This window comes from Taeniopygia guttata, chromosome 2 (genome assembly GCF_048771995.1).
Source record: "Taeniopygia guttata chromosome 2, bTaeGut7.mat, whole genome shotgun sequence".
Lineage (NCBI taxonomy): Eukaryota > Metazoa > Chordata > Aves > Passeriformes > Estrildidae > Taeniopygia > Taeniopygia guttata.
In genome coordinates, this window is record NC_133026.1 from 35,428,760 (window position 1) to 35,448,091 (window position 19,332).

Sequence of the window (19,332 nt, forward strand, 5' to 3'; positions counted from 1 at the left end):
AAAGCCTTCCCTGTGTCTGATTCCAGTGGACCCACCACTGGTCAAGGCCAAGCCCATCAGCAATGGTGGTAGTGCCTATGGGATTATGGATTTAAGAAGAGGAAATGTCCCTTTAACTGCAGACAGAGAGAAGAGTGAGAACATCTGAAAAAAAGACCTTTAGAGGTGACACTTAGTGGAGCCCCTTTGGCTTTGTTGCCTTTTTGGTGCTTGCTGAGCACTGGGTGAATCTTGTTTATGGTAGAAGTAGTAGTCTACCCCACCACAGAAAGTCACTTTTCAATAAGTCTGTAGTTAGCCAGCTGTGTTCTGTATGTGAAATTGTTAAGTCAGTTCCTTCCCCATTCTGTGTTATCTATTTCATATAAATTATTCATGAGGGTTGATTTGTTGGTTTGCTTTTTTTAAGAGTATGCAGTTATTCTACAAAGGATTATATAAAATATTAATGAGGTTCAAATATGATACACCTGCAGCATGGTTGCATTACCTACCAAGTCTTACCTCAGTTAGACTGATTTATTTATTTTGGGTATTTTCATGTTTCACTCTTTTAAGCCACGTAACTTCTTAACCAAAGAAGTTAAGAAATTAAAGTCAATGAAGTCTGTTCAAAGCTTTTGCTTTTACTGATTTTACCCCTCCAGATATTCACAGATCACAAATCCTGATCTAATCAGAGCCAGATGGCATGAGTATGCCTAATCCATTATACTAAAGGTTTTGGAGGGGATTACTGAGACAGTAAAGAGCACACATCAAAGAAGAAAAGAAGAAAAGTTATCTTCTTGTTTGCACTGAAAGAAACAAACCAGCATTTAAAATGCATGCAAAATTAAATAATTTAATGTCATAAATGCTTTTCTTTGTAGGAATGCCAATGTTTAATGAATAAACTAAGTAATGTATGTATAAGGAGACCACGATTTGATGATACAAATGAATGTTTTGCCAGACCCAAGTTTCATCTCTGCCTATCACTGCTCCCAAAGGAGCTTTCATTCCACTATGCTGAAGTATTGCTTTTGCTGCTTCTACAAAGGGGCAAAACTAGAAGATTCAACAATTGAAAATAGTTTTGTTCTTAAAAAGTGATTATTTGGTTTGTCTACTTCATATTAGAATGAAGAACATCCACTAGCCAAGGGCTTAATCAGTACTTTTTGATGAATTGAATTGCATAATGATGCTAAATAATGCTAAATAAACATTTCTAACAATGTTTTTGAAATAAATCCTGAAAAGGTTGTTATAGAGTGACCTGCAATTATGAGGAGCTGAGGGAGCAGACTCACAATAGTTCTTTGTCTTAGGAGACAGAGAATAAGGAGACAGAAAGATAAGCAAAACAAAAGACAGCTTTGAACAATCAATGTATCACTACCAAAGGCCACAAATATAGCAACTTCCCAGCAGTGGGAAGAAGATGGAAATGATGCTGAGTACATTGTAGCCCACCAATACCCAATCCTCCCCAGCCTGGCAGGATTTGTAGCTAATTCTGGTGGTAGGCAGGTCTGTATGGTGCAATCAGTCCTCAAATACTCTGCACAGCCATTAACCCCATACACACCAGTGAACCCAATGGCATTGGAAAGAGAGAACGGCTTCATTCAGTTTACAAGCCAGAAATTTTCATGCACCATTCACAGGCTATTTGGTCTGAGTGGCCATCCTTTTACTGGCCTACACACAAGTAGGATGAAAGACTAAGACCCTCTGTGCACTAACTGCCTGCTTTTGAGTTTTAAATTTATGAACAGACTTCAACTTATAAATGCTCTCTCCATACTAATTCTGGGAAGATTTTTGGAATACCAGTCTGCAGTTGGGGTGGGAAAAGTATAGGTGAGTCACACGTTTTATCAGTTACATAAACTTTTATTTCTATTAAACTGTTTTCTGAATATGCATTTCTCTTTTTTTTTTTTTTTTCCTACTTGCTGGTGTTGATTTGGCATTGTTTTTATCTACACCAGAATAACAGTGGTTCCTATTTTCAGGGCAAGTTTTGCTTTCACATTTTTGGTAATAACAACAACAAAAAAACCCATACTGTTTTCCTGGCACTAATCAGCCCAATTTATCATGACTCCAGAACTGACAAGTTGTGGCTTTGTTATGGGTACAGTTAAGCACATGGTTTTCAGTTAAGCATAATATTCATCCTGTCTCTCAGCTGGATTTCACTTTCAATATACACCACCTAAATCTAGAACAGCTTCTTGTAACCACCATCGGACTCCAGCCCTGCCAGTTAATTCAGGAAAGGAACACAAAAATACCACAATACTGTTCAATGTGACAGCATTGTTATAACACATTACATGCTAAAATGTTGTGGGAAAGAACCTGCAAGTAAGTTAAGACTTTCCACTTTGTGCTGCTTTGGTGGAGCTTGATACAACAAGCAGAGAGATCTGTCGCACCAAGTGGGTGGCTGGAAGGTCAGCTCCTTCATATGTGGCTGGGCACATTCAATAAGACCAAATTCCCTCCTGGAATGCATATGCAGGCACAGGGATTGGCACCACAGTTGTCCTAAAAACCTCCTCCACAACTGCAGGCAGCAATTCTCACAGCAGCCCACACAGCTGAGGTGGGACAAAGGCCACAGCCTGATCTGCTCCACCCCTCCTCACACTTTTCTGAAGTGCCAACATACAGACCAGGGTGATGTTCAGCCAACAAAAGCTTGAGGCTATATCTTACAACTCTTTTACAGATCCTGCTACTCAAAATCCTGTGGGCAAGTGACAGCAATAAAGACAATGAAGAAAGGCGTCCTCATGATAAACAGCCCCGCCTACACCCACACTATGAAGGATCTGTCAGTTTTCATGGAGCAATGAGAACTGGAGCCATTTCAACTGATTTTTGCATCCTTGATGTTCCACATTACCCACAGCTCTGTTCTACTTTCTTTACTGGAACCTAACTTATTATGATACACCAGCACTTACATATCCAGCTCTGGCACAAAGCACTTAAACCTGCAGGTATCATCTGCTCCTCACTGTGCACTGAAAACATGCTACTGATGTGCACATCGAGTCTGAGGTTGCTTTTGAAACCCTTGTCCTTTACCTCAGCCAGAAGGCCAACTTATCTCACATCTTGTATCAGAAATGGGGGCCAAATACAACTGCCTGACACTCCAGAACTACTTCTATGATCTTTCAGTACTGAGCCCTTACTACTCCACTAAGCTGGAAATCATGTGTGTTACTTATACTACTTTGTAGGTTTTCCAAAATAGCTGAAAATAAGAATTAAATGAGTCCTAGATGCAAGATAGTGAGTTCAGACTCATGAACTGTAACATTTGGTAAAAATTCTAGAAGGAACCACCCCACTTTGAAGCAAAACAAATTCGTCCTCTGCATGCTTGATCAGCTGGGGCCACTCTGATTACTGTTAGGGAACTAGTAAGGAAGGAAAACCAGAGAAATCTCAGTGTTATCACAGGGCTGACTAGAAAGGGAACCAAATTCCTTTATTCCTCTACTTTAGGCAATTACAACCTATTCCCCCTTTTAGTCTCTCTAACTGGTAATCAGTCATGTCTCACCACCCAAGAATGAAACTGCCCTACAAATATGTTACACACTAATAAAGGAATTTATATTTTTTTCCATCATCTCTATCCTCCTATTTTAGGAAGTTGGGTTTGGCTTTATTCCCCTGCCCTCATTGCCAGCAAAATTTGTTTTTCTCCCTGCTCAATCAATTCCTTGAGTACATTTTAATTTCTTGCCATGCTGCTCCCCCTTGCCTATTGCACACCTACCATTTTGCTTGTTCCTCTAATTATGGTTTCTATACTTTTCCCTAAAACAAGCTGCCATGAACTAAGTAAGAAACAGCATTGCTTTAAATGAAAAAACAATGTTTAATGAAGTAAGTGAATAAGAGACAAACTCCACAGAGATAAAACTGCAGCTACACAGCCCACACTCAGGAATGTCTCTAAATACTCATGAATAAACAAGATGTAAGGGAAGCAAGGGCATTCAGTCAAGGAAGATAGATGAAGTAACAGTTTCTTCTCTCAACTGCTTGGCATTTAATATATCAGTGAGATGGCAGCAAGCCTTGGCTTTAGTACAGCTTGAGCCTGCAAGGATAACATCTCTGCCTTTCAGGTGCCACAGTTACTCCTGGTCAGACAGTAGTGTGGGAATGTTTGCAGGGTTTTGCCTTCAGAATGAAGGATACAAATTATGGCATGCAATTGTCAGACACATTCCAAGGTTACACAAGTAAAGTCATATAATTATATTATTTATTTTTCTTCTTTTTTCTCTAAATGGACACCAAGTAGCCTTGCACTTTGCAGACAAAACCTTCATCTTCTGCTCAAAAGAGGATCTTTGAACTTTTTGTTCAATAATACAAGCCCTCAACATATTGTAATGCGCCTCACATGAATCACAGCAGCTGAGTACAAGGTAAGGACCCAACACTGACATCTTATCTTCTCTTAGAGTTAGGCAGTTGTAAATATGGACAAAGCCAAAGTTATAAAATTAGGCAATGAACTTGTCCCCGTGCCAGCATCCGACTGGAAGAAGCTTTCTTCTTGGAATACAATTTAAATAGATGTATGGATTCAATTAGCACCCGCCCAATACGAATGGTGCATAATTTACATTTACGTCAAGCTGCCCTATAAATCTGATAGCTTTACAGTCATCTGCCTGCGAGTACCTTACCCTCCATTCTGACTGACTGCCAACATGTTTTGGCTATTTATGCAATGAGAAACAAAGGGAGCTCTTTTTTTGGTTCCTATGTCCTTTAATTTTAGTTTTGGAAAGAAAGCTCGTGAATTTTCCCATCCTTCTTTCCCTGAAATCTCTTTTAGAGGGAAGAAGATGAAGGGAAGAAGAATATGAGAAGAATAGCAGAAGGGGGAAAAAAATGTGAATGTCTTGAGCATGTCCTCATGTTTTTAAAATGCTAGGGAAAAAAGGATCACTAGTTCCATTTCACTTCCCCCCTCCAGTTTCAAGCACTCTATGGAAGAGCAGATGATGACATTAAGAAGTATATCAGGAGCAGCTGAAGCAGGAATATTGACTGTGTCTGAAACATCAGATAGGTTTTCTCTCTCAGTGAGTTAGGAGTTGTGATGTAAAGCCCAACCATTTTCTTCTCCCACTTCACTGCTTACAGAGAGTGTTACTTATTTCTAATGCACTGTAGAACAAGCTTTGGGGGAAGTGTTTCTCACTATTGATTCTCCAGAGATGTCTACTTACAGTATTTAAGTACCACTCATGTAATGTATGTACCACTTACATTAGTTCCTCTCTTCTTTTGCTCCCTAACTGATTCAAGGAAAGCAAATGAGATAAAGGCACATTGCAAACAACAGTTATTCATTGAGTGACAAGAACTTTGGCAAACTCAAGTTGAACACGAGACTGGCAGGGCAAAATTTGTATGAAGATTCACTGCTGGGACACTCATAAGAAGACATGAAAATGGATTTCAAAACATCTAAAATATTTTAGAGTAAGTAACCACCAAAAAACCAACAACTGAGAACTGTTCCTATTAGTGAGTAATGCAGCAGAATAAATCCTCAAAGGAGCCATGAAAAATATACTCCATGGCATTCTTGGCATGGTAATGCTGGCAGTTGAAAAGGTAGTTGCAGGGAAGGGTGGGGGCTTTTATCTTTTATCCCTTTTTGTCCTATAGTCCTACAAAAAGAAAAAAATAAAGACCCTTTTCTTTTTTTTTTTTTTCTTTAGTTGCCCTCTATAGTTCATTTCAAAGTGGTTCATATATTCCAGGGAAAAAAACCTTGGGTGGAAAAGTCACAGCTGTAAGTCAGTAAATCTTCTCATTACAAATCATCACTTCTGATATGAATTAGAGCTCAGATCTTGCAAAAGGTCTGTCCTTATAATGAGGAGAAGCCATGAGTCCTCCTGCTCCAGAAAAATACATTGAGGTAAGCTCTTATTTCCAAGCAGTGCTTTGTCTGGATGCCCAGAGGACACAAGTACACCCAAGGCAAAGCACCTGGCATGAGTTCTGGCACCCTCACACCAAGTAGTATGGTGTGTTCTGTAGCATACCTGGGACAGCAGCAGGACCTCCCAGGGTCATTGCTTCCACTTCTGTTCTCTTGCACAGATAGCTTGCCACTCTCTACCCACAGCGTCTGCTGGTTGTCCCTTGTCAGATCCTCTTCTCAACCCTGAACTCAGAAGACAGAGGCTGCCAGACAAAGCATAAATCACCCTCTCACCTGAAGCTGCAAGTCTTGACCTTTTCACAAGGCAAGCACACGAGCACTGCCTTCAGCTGAGAGGCCACTACGGTAGCAATCAAATAATGTCAGCTCATTCAGCCCAGAGTGTGGCAAAACCACATCTCTTGTCCCTTGCATGCCACAGGGATGTGATGTTCAAGGCTGCTTGCAAGGAGGCTTGATTCCACAGTCTGGCAAAGCTGGCTGTCAAAATGATTGTCTGGGCATTCAGCCTACATTTTCCATTTGTATTTTTCATGTTTATACTAATTTATGCATATAAATCAGCTATATGTATCCATTAGCTTTTCTACATTTTAACAGCCAAATACTTCTAAGTGAATATTAAAGAGATGCTAATAACTTGGAAAAGCTAATTAAACATTGAGCATGTTGCTATGTAGCTAGCATTTTAAGGAGAACTACAGTGGCTGTGATGGGATTACATTTATGTGCCAGAAAACACCCTCAAAATAATCACAAATATATTATTCAGAAAAATACAATATCAAACTACTTCAACTGCCATAATGACAAAAAATCTGAATGGAGAAAATCAAGCCATTTAACAATTGCATAAGAAAGCTTCAATTTATACAAGGAGGTAAGGCTTTTCTTCTTATGCCGTAGATGATTGTGGTTGCAATAATGCTCTCTGTTTATGATGGATCTGGATGAAGTAATCTAGTCCAAAATGGAACAAGAGATAAACACATATTAATAAAAGCACAGATAAAGCGCATCAGCAGATATGCCAAGGATCTCTCAGTTGTCAAATACAGAGACGGCAAGTATCTTTGGAGTTCAGTATATAGCTGCTCTGAATGTTAACAGGCAGGCAATTCAAAGACTAAAGCAGCAGGAAAGCCATACTGCACTGCCTCAGCTGCCTCTCCTGCTAAGGATCCTGTAACCTCATGTGAAAGTCTTATTTTACTATTCTTGCTTTATAAGGTAGTTCAATGTCTGAAATACAATTTTCCATATGGAATGTGATTGCCAACTCTACTTTAACTCTACTAATGTAGCACTGCAAAGTTATTTTTCTTTTTGTCATACCCATGTCAACCATTAAGCCTTTCCTTAGGTTTAATGTCTAAGCCTGCCTTCCTGTCTAAGTCTTTCCTTTTTTAGATTATAATGTCCATAAACATTTTGAAATCTGAAAATAAACCTAATTTATGAGAGTTGGTAGTTCTGCTCAAGTATCACAACAGTTATTCTGCAGCTGTACGGACCCCAGCATCTCATATTGTGCTTTCCAATAGCTGTGCAAACTTCAATGGGTTTATACAACTTAAACATCTGCAATTTATGCAGTTCAGTAGATGAAATCAATACACAGTTGAATGTCTCCAAGCATCACTTAATCTAGGAAGAAATTATTAGTAAAATTAAGTATGAAAACCAGATATGGCTGTATCCACAGAGAAGTTAGATCTGAAAAATGGCATAGTGGCTACATTAAAATGGAGAAAAGTCATAGTTTAAAGCCATACTGGTTTTGAAGAAGAAACCAAAACTTGCCTCTGTTACAGCAATGACATATAAAATGCTAGAAACAGATCCCATGACCTCAGTGTTATTGAGACATTCTGAATTTTAGGATGATTAAAAGAAAAAACGAATATATTCAATCAGGCTGACACACAGCAGTCCCAACTTCTGCAAAACTGCCCTTGAAATAAGATGTTGGCACACTACATTTGAGCAAAAGCAGACTTTCAGAATGGGATAAAGCACTGTGCCATTTAGAACGGAAGCAACGAAGATTAGATACAGCTAACTATGATGTCTTACAGTCAAGCAGGTTATATCCCAGCCTTTCAACAGCCTTCACTCTTCCAGACAGTCTGTCACCCCTATGACATAATAGGGAAACCTCCAGATGGGAGAAACATTTTCCTATGATGATTTTTACTACAGTCTAAAGATCCATTGCAGGGTTATTTCCACTGATTGCCTCCCACAGGTCAAAATAATCCAGTTAAGATGTACATCTAAAATAAGTGTCGCTGTCATATTCCCCAAGGCAGCAAAACATAAGGAGGATTTTGCCAAGATTAACAACAAACAAAAACCCCAACTAAGACTAAATGTCAATATACAAAACCTGTTAAATGGTATCCCTGCATAAAAAGACTGACATGAACCTTGCATCTCAAGATTTATGCTTCTAAATTTGGGTCTTTGATTCCTGAGTGAAAGATTTTCAAAAATAGTGGTAGAGATGGTTTACTTAAGCACATCACTTTTGCTGGAGAAAGCCACCCTCAACAGCCATACGAGAAGAGAGTGCAGCTGCTGAGATGATGCCTTGAGTGGATTGGAAGGAGAGCATCTTCCACAGAAAAAACAAGAGACAACAAATGAGGCCCCCATGGTTGTGACCTGCAGCCTTGTGAGATGATAGATGATGGGTGCTCAAATTATAAGTTTGTACATAATATTTGTCTTGAACATACAAAGAACAGAACCCTAAGACTTCAACCTGAACTATACAGTCATCTTTATAATCCTCCCTCACTACATACTTGGCAGTGGATCTTCAGGTCCTCTGGCTTTAAACTAAGAGCTAGAAAGCTCCCTGGCATGACATGTAGGAGTGCAGAGGAGCTAGATTTGATTTTTATCATCTCCCTACTGAAGCTTGCAGAAGGAGTAAGGCAAAGAAATTCACATCCAAGCATATGTCTTAAGTTAGAAATGAGGCAGATTGTTTCATCTAAAAAGTAGAAATAGCATGGATGTCCCTAAGCTTAGGTGAGACACTAGCAAAATAAGTGTAAAAAAATTGTACCGTTAGAACCAATTGATATACTGTACCCACTCTCTCATTACAGAGCTAATCAGCCAGAGCCAAGACCATGAAAAACTGAATAATTTTGGACTTAAAGAGACACAGAGGGAATCTAGCAAGACTTCTTCCAAAAGCACAGAGATGAGCAAGTTCATCTTTGATTCAAATGCAACATAAGAGTTTTTTTGTATTAGGAGAGAAAAAAATTATTACTTGTTTTGTGCTTTTGCGCAAAAACATTAATAAAATGACCACACTGTAGCAGTGAGCCTAAATATCACTTTCATTAGAAATGTCACAACTATGTCTAACAGCAGGCTACATAGCAACTGTGGGTCTAAATAATTTCCAATAAATGTATATCTGTAACAAGCAATTCCCATTAGCCCCAATTAAGGACTTGGAGAAAAGTAGTGTTAAAATAAAACACCTACTGTGAAAGCCATAGAATGAGATTGTGATCCATATTTAACAGTCTTAAATTAAAAGACACCAGAGAAGAACGGATTGTTGCCTGATGCAAGTCTCTTTGCTAGAAGGCTGAAAGCAAGAGTATCTGTACTGTTACAAATTTATGTTTGAGTTGGTGAGGATTTAGAGAACTGTAAACAGGCAAGATGAAACACTGAATCTGACTAGGAACCCCAAGAGCTCTCTGTCCTGGGAACGATTTTGTGCGTATGACTCATAAGACTCAAATATCTGTTTTTTTCACATGATATAGATAAACCCACTGCAACTGAACTTGATGCATGGAGAAATTTCTTGTTCCAGAAAAAGTGTGAGATAATTAGGTGCAAGGCCATTCATTCTACGAGATGGGCAATAAGGCACCAGGCCATGTCAGCCATCCACTCTGGCATGGCAGGGCACAAATGGACTTACTCGATCCAGCAGCAAGATGGCAAATGTTTCTAGGTAGACCAGAAGATCATACAATCAAAAAAAAAAAAAAAAAAAAAAAAATTAGCAGAGCATACCCCAGAGACTGAGTGTAACAGTCCCTTAGGTTGTTCTTACATGTCTGGAATTCAGCATCACATCAATGTGGATATTACATTACTATAATTTACATGTTTGTTTCAAGAAGCACCATGTAAATACATTTTCAGTCTTAGGAGGAAGACCTGGTGAGAACCGATCTCCCATTGGGCAGCATTTATTATCTGGGACTGTGATGTAGCGTATAGCCCCAGCACAGGAGGAAATTTCTAGCTGTACAGAGCCCTTGCTCTGCCTTGAGGGAGAGCCCCACTGAGCAGTAAGTGATGGGAGACAATTATTCCTGTCCATTTCCATATGGCAAAGCACACAAGGACATCCTGCAGTATTAAATTCTGACAAACTCTGTTCAACAGCAAATAGAACAGAATATAAGAAATCAGTTGCTTTGTTGTTAGGATAAATTCATTCACAGAACAGTCAAAAAGTAACCTGGAGACATGTCAGTGGTATCCTGCCTTAGGGAAAACATCAGGGAAATAGAGATTTATATTGCAGAAAAACAAACAAACAAACATAAAACCAAACAAAAACCTAACAAAACAAAAAGAAACAGAAAAGCCAAAATAAAGACCAAAAAAACCCATGCCCCAGTGTAAAACTGGGATGAGCTCGGCAGAAGAAATGGAGGTATATTTTGCCTGACATAAGAACAGACTAGTCCAAGGTGATGTACAGAACATAATTTGGCTGGAATCTTGGCGTTTCCAGTTGGAAACGCAACCTCACATCCACTGAAAACCATGAAAAGACTTCCAGGCACAAAGCTAGGTGAGATGCAGACTGAATCCTTAACCAACACAAATGGAGAACAAGTTGGTAGATAGTATTTGTTTGTAACAAGGATTTTCAGGAAAAGTTCCTTAAAAGATGGAATTCTTGTTGCAGGAAAATATTTTTCTTCACCATTATAATTTTATTTTTACTTAATTTGCCATTAGATTAACTTTAAAAGCACTACATCTCTGTGCAAACAGAATACATACCATGAAACATACATTCCTGTAAGCTAGTTGCTCATTTCTAGATGAAAGCTCCGAAACTGTTTTCCTTTCTCTTTTTAGAATTAGTGACTTGACACAGTTGCACTGCTTGTAGTAAGCACCATTTCAAAGAGTATTTGCCTGAATAAAACTGAACTTCTCATTAGTTTTGTAGATTTGGTACAGTTTAGTTGTGTTTGTCTGAGTCTTTGATGTTTTCTCCAGAGAAAAAGCAAACCCAGGAGCTGCCACTTTGACAAGTTTTTGCCAAGCAGGAAAACTTCAAAACACTTTTGACTAAACTGACCACATGAAATGAATACATTAACAACTTGGAAGAGAATAACTTTACTCATACACAACTTAGATATTGTTGCAACATGACCTGTTTGGGAAGAAATATATGAAATGTTGTTAAACCTACATTGAAAGAAGTTCTTGGCCTAGGACTCTCCATCAGCACTGCTGTACTAAACAGCTGACCCTTTTGGCCTCCAAATTGCCATCTCACCACCTCTGACCTGTACATCAGCATCCATCCTCATCTGACATAACGCAGCTCCATCCAGGTTTCGGAGAATCCACCCTTTGCTGACCACCCTCCTTCCACACTCTACAAGCACTCATGCATGCACTTGCTTTGAACACAACAAGCCTGGCTGGGTCAGAGGAAAAAAATACCAAACCAAACACTGTTGCTGCCTAGCACACCAAGCCACACCTTCAACAGCACTAGGACAGGCCATCCCAGCAATTTCAACACCCCCTTTCCATATTTATCAAGCCAGGAAGAGGAGGGAAACCTGATTCTGCACAAGACCGGGGAACACTTGACACTTTAGCTTTCAGATTTCAACTACAAGCAGCCATGTCCCATCATGGGACAGACAGGAATCATCTCTTCAGCTGTCTAACTGAAAAGCCAGCACCACTGGCACATACATGCTGATGTTTCACACCAGCTGCTGTCTAGGTTGCCACACTGCTACCCAGCACCTGCATGGATAGAGCAGCTGTGGATAGTAAGAATAACATGTGATTGAGCATTGGGAGTGATGGTCCTCGATAGGATTCAAGCTATTTGCCCCTCACTTTACACATTGCCCAATTCCAAACATAATCACAAATCTCCCTCTGTGAGCCTAAAGGGTTGCCCCACAAAAAACCCCCACTATTTTCTGTTTACTAGAGCTGCAGGTCTCAGACACGTGGCCTGGCATCCTGTCACTAAACACACCCCTCACATCACATGAGACAACAGGTCCAAATAAGTTTACTGATGCTTTTTCCTTTGCTTATAACTCATTCTTCTGCCTCAGTCCTTCCTTGGCACAAAGCAGAGATCAAGCAATAGCACATGTGTCTCATATTTCCACTGCCATAGGTTCAACAAAGAGCATAAATCATGGAGACGATGTATCAGGGGAGCAAACCTCTGCCAGCCTGGGCTGCAATTCCTCAGTCTATGAATAGCTGCCTCTCTCACTTACAGACAGTCCTAGCATTAAAAAATACAAAGTATCCAGCATTGTTTATTAACACTCATCAATGCCATTCTGGTTTGAGGGCTGCCCTCTTAGCCAGGGCAGGCATTTTTTCCACACAAAACATTGAGTATCAGGAGGCAATGGCAAGATCCTCACAGGCTCCTCGCCACTCTACACCATGCCACAGAAGTGGTGCAGCTAAGGTAGCCTGGGAATTCTGTGGATTTGCTTTAAGCTCAGTGGAAACAGAAGATAGCATGGGACAGTCAATTTAAGCACACTTTTATATAAGTATGTCAGGAAATAGAGGAGATGACAGAGTCTTGTGGTAGTGATTACCATCTGCATAGGAGAGGAAAAAACTGCACAATCATTTGCAGGAATAATGCTTGTAACAATAGAGACCTAGGAATTTTTATTACAATCTCTGTATAAATTACGTGATTTCACCATATATTATCTAGACAATCTACTGTTTTAAGCAACAGTATAGACTGTCCTGTTTTAAGAGGTGAACAAGTTTATTAGCAAGTTTGAAGGATTTAAACTCCTTGTAAACATCACTTTTATCCATGTAAAAGCTTAAAAAATTACAGCGAACGTAAGGAAATAATTACATATTGCGGGAGAACAAGTAAGATTTTTGTTGATGTTAACAGCCACACTGAGCAGTAACAGTGCATCACAAGCTCTTTCCTCAGCACTCTGAAAGTCCTGGTTAGTGACCCCATATTTGGAAGAACCAATGGAGGATAGTAAGTAAGTCCCTACTATGTTGAGACATCCTAGCCATTTTGAGCCTCTTTGTAGAAAACATCACTGTAAACCCATTCAATGAGTAAATTTTCCTTTTGGGGAATTAGTCATTCCTAGCTAAAGGAAGTTCACATCAGTCAGTTCTGTCTACATCTGGTTGTTAAGTTACTTTCTTGTACAGCTTTACAAAAGGACCTAATTCTGGCTATCACCATGTCTGATCTACACAACTCTGATATCCTGATCCAAGCTGGAAGCACCTACCCAGAACGTGTCTCCTCAATTTGCTGTCCACAGTAACTCCAGAATTTACACAACTACTGTTAAGGTAAGATTGGCATCACAGGGTTGCTGTGTGAACATTTGACCTAACACAGGTCCTGTCTGAAGAAGGCAGAAATATAAACAGACAGAAGTGTAGGAAATGCATAGGTAAGTGATCCACCAGCAAAGGCTAAATGGGAGTAGTAGGGAAGAGGCCATATCTCCTCATATCCACTTTTGTGCAATTTCCAGGACACTGTCACCATTCGCTAGATCTGTCTGAAGCAACTTTGAAGGAGTTTGCTAGGTCTCTCTACCTCTCTCCACGTGTAGAGCATACCACAAGGCATATACTCTAGTGTTGTTTACAGAGTAACAAGTAACAGAGCAGTCTGTGCAGCTTCCACAGGAATTCCTGGTCGTTTACTCTGCAGTTACCATCAATACCAATATGTGTTTCCTGGTTACCACTCCTTGCAGTGTTTATACACCAAGAACAGATGATCATTTCAGAAACCAAAGAGCCTAAATGAGTGCAGAGACAAATTACCATACAACAAAAAACTTGGTGCATTACATTGCCAGAAGAGAGCAAAGCATTTTAAGTATTGAAGAAATATACAGAAGGTGTTACTTATATGAAGGTATATAATTTTTCCATGTTGGACAATGCTCACCCATTCACTTTTTTAATTAAACTCTAAGAAGGTAATCTGAAAGATAAGGCTGGAATCTGCCCTTTCTGCATGATTCTATAATTAAAACTTTGTGAAGTATTTGGAAGAAGTCCCACACTAACCAGCTACTTTTACATGGACAATAGCTCTTCCACCAATAATTCATACAAATCAAATTAAATAAGACCTTGCTTAAAGAATCACATCTATGACAATACTGGTAGCAATGAGACAGTTTCGTACCCACCTTCTTAGATTTTGGGGTTGTGTGTTGTAAGCCACTACCTAATGTAAAGTTTATTCTTTGCTTTGGTAGTGTTTCTGAGGGTTTTTTCCCCTTCCCCCCTTAATAAAACATCAGAGGTGAAACATAGATTAGTCATATCTGAGACATTCCAGCATATTAGTTTGCCAGCCATTAGCACTCTGATTTCTGTGTTAAGTTCCCACTATAAAAGCAAAATGCAGGCCGGTTTTTTCCAAAGCTTGCTCAGATAAAGAGGGGATCCTTGAAGTCTTTGCAGGAGCCCGGCAAACTGCATTAGCTTCACTGTTAGTATGTAGAGCCAAGGAGAAAACAGAGACCTAGCCTCACATATTGGCCTTATGCCCTTTCCACACCATAAAATTACTAAGGCAACATGGAAGAAATGTTCTCTATGCCCTGCTGAAATGTCACATTGTTTGTATTCTCATTTCCAAAGGCTTTTGCTTTACTAACAGGCATAAATGCATTGCTTCTTTTTGGATTCACATATTATGTCCAGTGTTTCACTTCCTTAATTTGAACTTTGACAGCTTCCTTACTGTCAAGAAATGCACTGAAAATAATGCTGTGCAGGAGGGTGAGAAAGAGAATGAGGTGCAGTTTTATGTGTAATATAATCTACAGAATGTCATACTGCATGCAGTAGGAATAAAAGTAGTTATTAGTGAGATGCGGTATAAATTTTACACTCCTGTAGTCAGTTACTCAGCTGATCTTTCCAGAATCTTGGAAAAGTGTACTGCAGCTATGCATATATATTATACTTAATGATGGCCATTAAGTCTGCAGTCACAGGATTCAGTCTGCCTTTTGCAGCTAAATTCATACTGCAGCCTCCTAGATTTTGTAATCGTTACTGACATGGTACAAAATAATATTCCTGTGGAATCATGACCCTGATTAGTAAAGGGGTAACTGCACTCCCTTCTTCATCTTCATTGGTCCCCATGGGTTTATACTAACAATAAATTTGTCTCATTCTTTGAAGATGAAAGGTGCTATAAAGTGCACTTTATTAAAACCACTATAAAGACTTGCTATTTTTTGCTTATATACCTGCTGAGTGATGGTTTCCAGAACAGCACCCCCTGAACACACACACTCACTTTACCTTCTTGGTTTGGAGAATTCAGGTTTGGAGAATTCCTCTTAAAATGTAAGCCACTTTTCCAGCTTTTGGTGTACAGCTTCTTTGCTTCAGGACTATAGATCAGCCTTTCTATAACTCAGAAAGTTGGGTGGGTATACAGGTTTCCTGTAAGGTAGAAGTGATAGAGAATCTTAATAGATTGAAATGACCCGGCAGACCAGGTTTATAGCCAGATGCTGGTCTTGTCTCTTGTCTAGGCCATGAATTGCTGGGTTTGGGTTCAGATGTGGCAGTGCCAAATTCTCACCATCTCTGACCCCAATTAGAAGTCTCCCATGATGATTCTAGTGATTATCTCTTTCCCTACATGTTGCCTTTCCTTACACAGGAGAAGTCCTGAGAAACTTGCAGGACCATTTTTTAACATCTGCTTAAAAATTTCTTCCTCCTCTTTTCCCTTTGGTGCAGAATCTCTGAATCACTGTTCCCAAAATAGTGTCCCAAAACTCATATGGGCTTATTCTTTTGAGACTGATGACAAAAATGTTGGTGCTAGCAAAAGAACAGTCCAGGTTCCTAGTTCACCTTCCATAATATATATCTACAGTCACAAGGGTCTTCAGAAAAGGATGCTATCCCCAGGTACACACCTTTAAAAGTAGCACTCTTCCTACCAAAATTGTCTGCTTCATATTTTCAGTCTCTTACGTATAGATGGCAGGAGTGTGATTTCTGAGAAGCACTCCGACAAAGACAAAGCACCCTTAGACAAAGACTTTGTTCAAATTACTAATTGTAAGCCTACCTCATTTTCTCCTCATTTAACAGCTCTATTGTTACAATGTCTGTGAGCCTTAACCTCCCAGATGGTTTCTCAGACTGCATCTGCTAATCACCTTCACAAACCAAGTATCCCACCTATGCCTAGAGAGCCTTTTCCCTAAACAGAAAAAAAACTAAGAGTAGCAATAATAATTTTTTTAAAAGCCAAAACAAAATGAAACAATAGATCAAGACCTAACATGAAGAAGGAAGGAGTCAGGGAAAAATCACAGTTATCTAGTACCATATGCAGTAATTAAGTAACAGAAGAAAAATAAACTTTTACTTCAGTCACTAACACAGAAGCAAATAAACTGGAATAATCAGTTACATATCTCAGTTTGTGTTCTTGTGTAGGTCAAAACATGTCTAGAGTCTGGTGAATGACAGCAGTTTTCCTGGCACTTGACAGTCATAAATGCCTGCCTCGATTACCTTTGCAACCTGGGTGATATTTTTGCAGATATATCTTTTATATCTTTCAAAATATTAACTGATGACTATTAGCAACTTGTCTTGCTTGTGATCAGAGTAATAAAACTGTTTATGACCGCTCCTATTGCCTCTTATTTGGCAGTCAGTAGTGACCACAGCCTCTATCTTCCATCACCTCTGCCCCTTTTCTAGGCTGCTAAGAAGTCAGAAGTTTTAGACATTTAACTGTTGCTATGACAATCCTAGTACTTATAACTTGGCTTCCAAAATCCCTGTTCTTGCCTAAGTTTCTGTCAAGAATAAAGCTCAGAAAATCACATAGAAAACTCTTGCAAACTAAAGGCAGGAGGAGACTTTTCTTGTAGTGAGTGTCTCTTGTAGCTCTGTGCCTCACCTCCTGCCAAGACTATGTTTGGAAAGGACACTCCTCTCCTTTCTACCAGAGCGGTTCCTTTGGAAACACAGACTTGAACAAGGAGTGCAGTAAATTACCAGATATCTCAGCTGTCTTGCCTCTTCCTTCCATCCTCTTATTCTTTTTAATGGCTTGCCAATATGAAGATATTTTCATGAGACAGTACAAAAAGGGGTCTCATGTCCCTTAGCAGATTTCCTTAATTGAGGCAGTTACATATCTCATTTTAAGGCCGAGAAAATAGCTGATCTAAAACAAACCCAGATCCACGGGGATGGTCACAAAATGGGAACAAGATTCTCTAAGTTCCAGGCATTACTGAGCAGCTTCCCAGAGTGTCACTGTTAATCAGAAACATATACAGGCAGCAAGTTTTAAAAGTATATTAATATATTAAAGTTATTAAAATAATATTAAACATATTACTTAATTCAGCTGTACAGAATTCAGTTCTGTACTCCTAAAGGAATGAAAATAGGAAGTTTCATCTATTGAAGGGGGAAAAAAGGGTAAGAAAGGAAGTATCTTCAACAGTTAGTTTACTCCTATCTTTGGTAACCCTGCCACAAACCAACCAGAGTACATAGGACAGGATTGTAGGATAAAACACATGGAAATGTATGAGAATAGATGGGGTTTTATTTTATGTATTTATATTGTTATATGTACACACACACACATAATATACACACTGACATAAGGGCCATGTATCTATTCACATACATACACAGCTATTTGCTTTCCATCTTTTGCCCTAAATTCAATCCTGCTTTTAAATGCATACCCCACACAGAGATCCCACAGATATCTGTGACACTGCTCATCTCTGAGCTAAAACTAGTTTCATGTTCTCATCTTAGGTATGAAGTCCAGCTTCATTTTTGATATTACTTTAAATTTAACGTTTACTGTATGTGAATATTGATGATCCTAAATAAATTTAAAGAAAAGCACAGGGTTTGTTTTGGATTCCTGAACAAACATTTTCAAGACCTACATCAGTATGTATGGTTACATATTTTACAGAATATCCATCCCACCAAGAGCTGCACTTCAACAGAGCAGGGAGTGGGGGTAGAAGAAGTCTAGGCCTTTATTCTGCAAAGTAAATTTTTACATACACACAGTTGAGCTGCATCATAACTTCAGTGTTAACTCTTGTGAATGTAATATGGTTTTGAAATTAGTACTTTAGGAAAAAAAAAAACAACTAATAAAGGAAACAGGCTTGCAAAAATGAGTATTTTCCACTTTCCTCTCCCAAATTGTTAAAGAATGTAAGTCTTGTTCAGGAAATATAGAGAGAAGTCATAGGTCCCACTCACACACCTGTAATATTAACATAGCTTACTTTCATTTGCTCTGTGTTTTCCTCATATTAAAAATGAAAGCACAAAAAATAATATCACACATCCATCCATTTACTTCAGCTCCTCCATGGTAATAACATTCCCAAACATGCCCTCTGTGCTCTCAGTTCATGCACACTTGCTACTCAATTGCAGGTCATTAAGCTGCACACCTGCAGTGACTTAACTCATGCTTTACTCAGCTCTGAACCACCTCCCCTCCCCCAGCAAGAGTGACATCATTCACTCTTCACACTCTCATGAAATATTTTCTTCTCCTCATGATACTGTGTGCCAACTTTCCTGATGAATCCAACCTGTAATATTCAGCAGGTAACTGAAGAGCAGCTATTTATTATACCAGCTACACACAAATATGTAACTATTTAGAAGGAATAAAAAAAGGTCATTTCCAGCTTAGGTGTTGTGGGTGACCATTGCCTTGAAACAGGGAACAATCTGTATGCAACCACATGTCACTAAGCACTTAAATGTGTGAAGAGATGCCAGAACCATTTAAAGCTTTTCCTCTTCACTAAACACCATTTTAACTAAAAATACTTACTATGGGGACAGGCTTCCCATACGAATATTGTGATTTTTAAATGCTGTCTGTATTTAGAGTCTCTTTAGAGAGACACATTCTGTTTATGTACCACCTGTATGTGCAGAAAGAAAGGGAGTAGACGTGACGTTAAAGCCCACCAGCTGAAGAG

General features: G+C 39.2%; 1 protein-coding gene across 1 annotated transcript in view; it reads right to left on the reverse strand.

The window, feature by feature from the left end:
* The window catches only part of ANKRD28 (ankyrin repeat domain 28), a 232,595-nt gene extending 216,831 nt beyond the window's left edge, over window positions 1-15,764 (reverse strand). The window contains exon 1 of the mRNA XM_072925674.1: window positions 15,617-15,764. The gene's annotated coding sequence lies outside the window, so the exon portion shown is untranslated. The remainder of the gene's footprint in view (window positions 1-15,616) is intronic.
* Window positions 15,765-19,332: the final 3,568 nt, after the last annotated feature.